We start from the raw sequence: 6,000 nt of genomic DNA, 5'->3' as shown, positions 1-6,000 counted from the left end.
AAAAACAATACAAATAAAAAATAAAGTATAACAACTATTTACACGGCATTTGCATTGTATTAGGTATTATAAGTAATTTAGATATGATTTAAAGTATATGGGAGGATATGTGTAGGTTATGTGCAAATACTATGCTATTTTTATATAAGGGATTTGAGCATCTGAGAATTTGATATTTATGGGATCCTGGAACCAATTCCCCAAGGATACCAAAGGACAACTATACCTCTTTCACCTCTCTTACTCTTTTTTTCTTTAATTTTCCACGAATCACCTTTACACACGCACACACACACATGTGCGCACACTTCTAGACAAGGTACTTAATAGGGAAACTGTCATCAAATCACAGTGGAGTTTTCTATATTGTGAAAGTCAGTTATTTCTATATTGCTTTAGAGAATGTCTGAAATTAGCTAGATATGGGCAAACGTTTCTCTTTTTCTGACTGAAATGTATTTTTAGGGCACGTTAATGCTAAAATTTGGAATTGTCGCATTATGCTAAAGCAGGTTCCTCAGACTGTGTTCCATGAGTGTCCTGGGGGATGTTAAAATGTTCTGAGTTTTAAAAACTCTGTGGTTAGAATTACACGGGAAAAATACAAATTGGCACATTCCAGACTCTGAGGATTCTTGTGTTAAAGAAACGTGTTTAACGTTTTTTTGTGTTCGAAATTCACAAATTTATTTGATGATGGAACTATTGTTTTATTAGCGATCGATTGATTGAATAGTTCAGGAAACACACTTCGGTAAACACCAATCTAATGCAGTAAGAATTTTCTTTTTCCTGTGCTGAAGAACGGAACTCGCTGACTCCATTTCAGCCCGGAGTACCGCCCCTCTCCTGATGGAAGCAGGCTGTGCTGGGACTCCCTGCTTGCTTTCTCATCCACTTGCGTGTCTAACAAGCTTCCCATTCACTGACTCCTGCTCTGCCATCCAGAATGAGTAGAAGTTTTTCCATTGCCCTATTAAAATCTTGCAGACCTTTAAAGGATCTCACAAAGTGATTGTGACCACCTTCAGCCATCTCAGCCAGTATTCTTGTGGTTCCATAGGACTTTGTGCTAACAGCAAACATCGCCTGTAAGCACTCCAGTCCTAGAATCTTGGGTGGGGCGGGGGAGCGGGGGGAGGACGGGGGAGCGCGGCGGGGGCGGGGGCGGGGGCGGGAACGGGGTGGGGAGGGCGGGGGCGGGGTTTGTTTAAACTCTCTTGGACCAGCCACCTGCTCTGTGGCCACTCTGTGGACGACTCAGTCTCCTGTCTGGAGAGTGTCATTATTCTGACCGCCTTTTTGAAGGTTTTTATCCCTACAAAAGTTGACTTTAGGACCTCCTAACAGGGGACCTCTGTCCCAGTACTGGCTCTATCTGCTGCTGTCAGTCTCACACAAAGTAATTCAACAAGCCATTAGTATTTATTGACTAGGTGCTGGTGCAGCAATACCTACCTCTCAGGGCTGTTGAAAGAGTTGGAGGAGTTCATGGATGGAATGAGTGGTTCCTGGCAGGGCATAATCGTTAAAGGCTACTTCTTCATGGTTGGTGCTTTGCACTTATAGTATAGAGGTGAGGAGCACAGAATTTAAAGCCAGAAAGAAGTGGATTCAAAGCACGGCTCTTCCTCTTGCTGTCTGTGTGGCACTGGTCAAGCTACCTAACCTCTCCAGTGGAATCTCCACTTCATTTAGACAACGGAAATGATAGTGGCCTATCCTATCGTGGTATTGGGAGCCATAAATGAAATACTGCACGTAAAGCTAGCATAATATAGGATATATGGCACAGAGTGAGGGTTTAATAAATAGTAACTATGATTTGTATTAGTGCAGAGCAATGGTGAGGTGTGTGCATCTGTGTGCAGATGCAAGGATTGCTCACTATGGAGACAGAAATATCAGTAAATAAGTACAACATCAAATGGATTGTACATGCTACACAAACATATGCAGGGAAAATAAATTAATTTTGACAAACAAAACAAACATTTTGGAGGTAGCATTTGACATTGACATAAAAACATGAGTAGATTCTATAAATTTGGGGCAATATGAAGGAGGAAGAGGATGCTAGGTACAGGGAACAGCATGAGCAAGTCAGGGGTCAGAAAAATCACAGGATGTTAGAGACTGAAGCAGGGTTGTGTGTTCACTCACGTTTGGGATCATGGAGTGGGGAGTGTGGACATGGGGCTGCACTGCCAGGCTAGGACCAGATCATGGAGAGCTCTGGATGCTGATCTGAGGAGTTGAGATCTCCTTTTTTAAACTCTGAGGAACCAGCAAAGGTTGGAACAGGATAATTATAAGATTCATCCCTGAATGAACTTGCTCCCCATCTCACCAGCAGCGCTGTGGTGGAGCCACTGGGGTTGTGACCCTACTTTGTTTCTGTTCCAGCAGTTGAAAAAGGGCCAGATGTGTAACAAGGATGTCACATAAATGTATAGGGGGCTCCTGTCAGAACATTTGGGTGTTGGGAACACTGGAGCGGCTGTGACAGCTGGGAGCTTTCCTCTCATTATCCACATCAGGGTTTGGAACCAGAAAGTCTGGCTTCTAATCCCTCTGTTGAATTGTGAGCTCAGTTGTGGGAGAGGTGTTTTTGGTTTTCTGTTTTTGTTTTAATCCCCCTTAGGAGTTGTCAGAGGTGCAAGGGGCCTCCTCACAGTATTCTGCCCTCCTCAGCACCACCAGGTGAACTGCTGAGTTTTCGGTGGTTAGCAAACAGCCCTGCTTCCTCCCCTCCCCTCCCCTGTTGACACTCATATTCTGGAAGGGAACTCAGACGTTAATTAAATAATCACACAAAATAAGTAACTGGAAACTGTAATGTCACAAAGGAAAGGAGTTAGGGGAGTATAGCAGGGCAGCCCAGTTGAATCTGGGTGACCAGGCATGACATCTCTGAGGTAATGACATTTGAGGGGGGAAGAGGGGTCCAGGCAGCGGGAACAGCATGTGCAAAGGCCCTGAGGTGGCAAAGAGCTTAGAGCATCAAGAAACTTGAATAAGAGCCAGTGTAAGCCAGGTGCGGTGGCTCACGCCTGTAATCCCAGCACTTTGGGATGCCGAGGAAGGTGGATCACCTGAGGTTGGGATTTCAAGACCAGCCTGACCAATGGTGAAACCCCGTCTCTACTAAAAACACAAAATTAGCTGGGAATGGTGGTGCATGCCTGTAATCCCAACTACTCGGGAGGCTGAGGCAGGAGAATAGTTTGAACCTGGGAGGCAGAATTTGCGGTGAGCAGAGATCGCACCGCCATTGCACTCCAGCATGGGCAACAAGAGTGAAACTCTGTGTCAAAAACAAACAAACAAAAAGAGCCAGTGTAGCTAGCACGCAGTGAGTGAGCGGGAGAGAGGCATGGGGTGAGGTCAGGGGAATAGGAAGAATGCGATGATTAACTTTAGTGCTGGAGGAGAAATGGAGAAAGCAGGCAGTGTACGTGAGTTGCTGTGAGGATGGGAATGGGGGTGGAAGTCCAGGGGTGAAGATGGCCCACACTTGGTTTCTGATAAGGATAGACAGTTGAAAGGGGCTGATAGCATCTTGATGAAGGGTGATGGTTGAGTGATAGGAAGACTCAGAGAGCTTGGAGAGGAGGTTTGGTGACTCTAAATAGGGTGAAAATGTAGCAACTAAGGAAGTTATAAAAATGACTTCAAGTTATAAAAATGACTAAGGCAAAGTTATAAAATAGGCAAAATCTGCTTTATTGCTTCTCCATTTCTGTATCTTTGATAATTTCCTACCCCATAAGCATCACACTTCATGCTTTCATTCAACAAGCATTGACGGAGTCCCTTTTTCATGGCATGTGGAGTCCCTCTTTCATGGCACGTGAAGCCCTATGCTGGGGATACAGAGATGAACAGAAACACACACATTCCTGAACTTGTGGAGTTGCTGAGAAAGTAAGGTTGAATAGCTGAATCCAGGTGGTTTTGCTTTATTTTTCTTAATAAGCTTTGTAGGGGGTCTTCAGTGTACTGTAAAACTGAAGGGTGAGAATTAACCTCTTAATTCTGGCAAAGACTTGATAATCACGGAACAATTTTTTTGAGAGAGTATCTAAATTATTTCCAAAACATCATTCAGTCCTTTCTGTGGAGAGCAGAGTTGATCAATTTCACCTGAAATTTTAATCAGGAGGTTTTTGAAATTCACTGACTCAATGTGTCGTTGAAAAGATCAAAGTCTGCTATAATTTCACCTGTTTATTTTTAAATCAGACATTGAATGAATTTCATCTTCAATTAGCAATGCTTTTGGGCATCTTGAGGTGTGCAAAGCACAAAGACTGCTCATTATCTTTAAATAGTTTGCGGGCAATTAGATCTACTTTAGAACGGTTGCCAGCCTTTTGGCCCAAAGAATGAACATGGCATCGTTTACTGTGCTGTCTACTGATTCTAGGCATCTGCAAGGCCCGTCCTGAATACTGAAAATACAAAATGCAGAACACTATGCATGAGAAAAAAGTAATTAGAAAAAGACAGCTCAGAGTGAAATGTTTCTTAGGCTGAGTGTAGAAAAAGTTACTGATAAGGAACATAGTGGGAAAACCAGTCAGGATTTGCAGTGCCCTGGTGTGGGGTATGGGAGCCTTGTCTAGTCTAGTCTTGTGTCCAGGCAAGTGAGTAGCCTCTGAGCGCTGGGTGGTTTCTGTGGTTTTCCTCCTTGGGGAAAATACTCTGGGCTTATCTCCACAGTTAGAGGGGTCGTGTTGCTTAATGTAAACACTTGAGGCAGCCTTCTAACTTTTCTACTTTAGGTTCCCATGAGTTCGGTTGGCCTGACCCAGCCTCTGATAAACCCAGGACACTGACGGAACCAAATGTCTGAACTGGCAAAGCTGAGGACTAGCCCCCAACCTGAAGTCACTTCACTGAGGTCCCTTAGGGGCTGGGCAGCCTGCCTTACCCTGGCAAGTCCCTCAGCCTCACCCTTGGGTGGAGTGCCACACAGTGATTCCCAGAAAAGCCAAAAATAATTAACTGAGGGCTTTATTTTCTTTAGCATTACTAGTTACTAAAGTAACTCAGTAAATTCTCTTGCTGCTTACACGGTTAGACCGCTGCCTCATGGAAAGATGCCTTGAAGTTTGACTGATTTGAGTTTTAGTGTTAGCTCTGCCCCTGAGTCACATTGTCTAAGTCCATTAACTTCTCGAACTTCAGTTTCTTCATCTGTAAAATATAAACCCTCTTACAGGATTGGAAAGAGCTTGCATGGATGAGCAATGATGTATGTATTTAAAAATGTGGATCAGCACCTGGAAGAAACAGTAAGGGCTGCTGTTTACGGAAATCTTTGCTGGAGAGAGAAAGGGAAAGCCCAAACCATTTTCTTAGAGTGAGGAAGGAGGGAAGGAACACTAGATAATCCGGTCACAGGAGAAGCCCTGCTGGAGAGAGGAGAGGCTTGTCAGGAAAGATGGGGGCTTGTCAACACCTAGGCAGGTGATAAGGTTCCAGGCAGCCCTGATGTGCCTTAGAATCGGCCAAGTTCTTCGCAGTTGGAAGAGTTCCGAATCAGGCTCCATGGAGAGGCGGGGAAATCACCGAAGCCTCTCTCTTGGGCTACTCTTCACCCCTTTCACCTCCCGGACCAAGCAGGTCTCCCAGAGGGCGGGGATCCTCGGTTACTAAGCGTGAACGCGTCCATAGTAACCGCCGCCCAACTGGTTTCCCTCCCGGCCCGACAGCTCCCGCCTCTCCTCTGACTGGCCAATCAGCTCCCGGCGAGCCGGCCGGGACGGCCGCTGAGTGGCCCACAGGCGCTGCTATCGTCACAGATAGGAAAGGCGGGGCCAGGGCTGGACTGGTCTGGGCCCCAGTCGGGGGCTGCAGGTGGCAGGCTGTGACCCCTTCCTCTCACCGCCCCTTCCCGCCCCTCGCCGGGCATCCGCCGACAGGTGAGTGGTCTCGCTGACTCCAGCCTGCCTCTAGGACGACCGCAAAGGATCCCCCTTCGCCAACCAGGAC

The 6,000-nt window shown here is 46.0% G+C and overlaps 1 protein-coding gene across 1 annotated transcript in view; it reads left to right on the top strand.

Moving 5' to 3' along the window:
* The first annotated feature begins 5,827 nt into the window (after window positions 1–5,827).
* Window positions 5,828–6,000, top strand: part of TEKT3 (tektin 3) — a 39,378-nt gene continuing 39,205 nt past the window's right edge. The window contains exon 1 of the mRNA XM_005582943.4: window positions 5,828–5,930. The gene's annotated coding sequence lies outside the window, so the exon portion shown is untranslated. The remainder of the gene's footprint in view (window positions 5,931–6,000) is intronic.

Source organism: Macaca fascicularis, chromosome 16 (assembly GCF_037993035.2).
Source record: "Macaca fascicularis isolate 582-1 chromosome 16, T2T-MFA8v1.1".
Taxonomy (NCBI): domain Eukaryota; kingdom Metazoa; phylum Chordata; class Mammalia; order Primates; family Cercopithecidae; genus Macaca; species Macaca fascicularis.
Note: the sequence above shows the minus strand (reverse complement) of the source record. Positions and strands in the feature narration are given on the sequence as shown.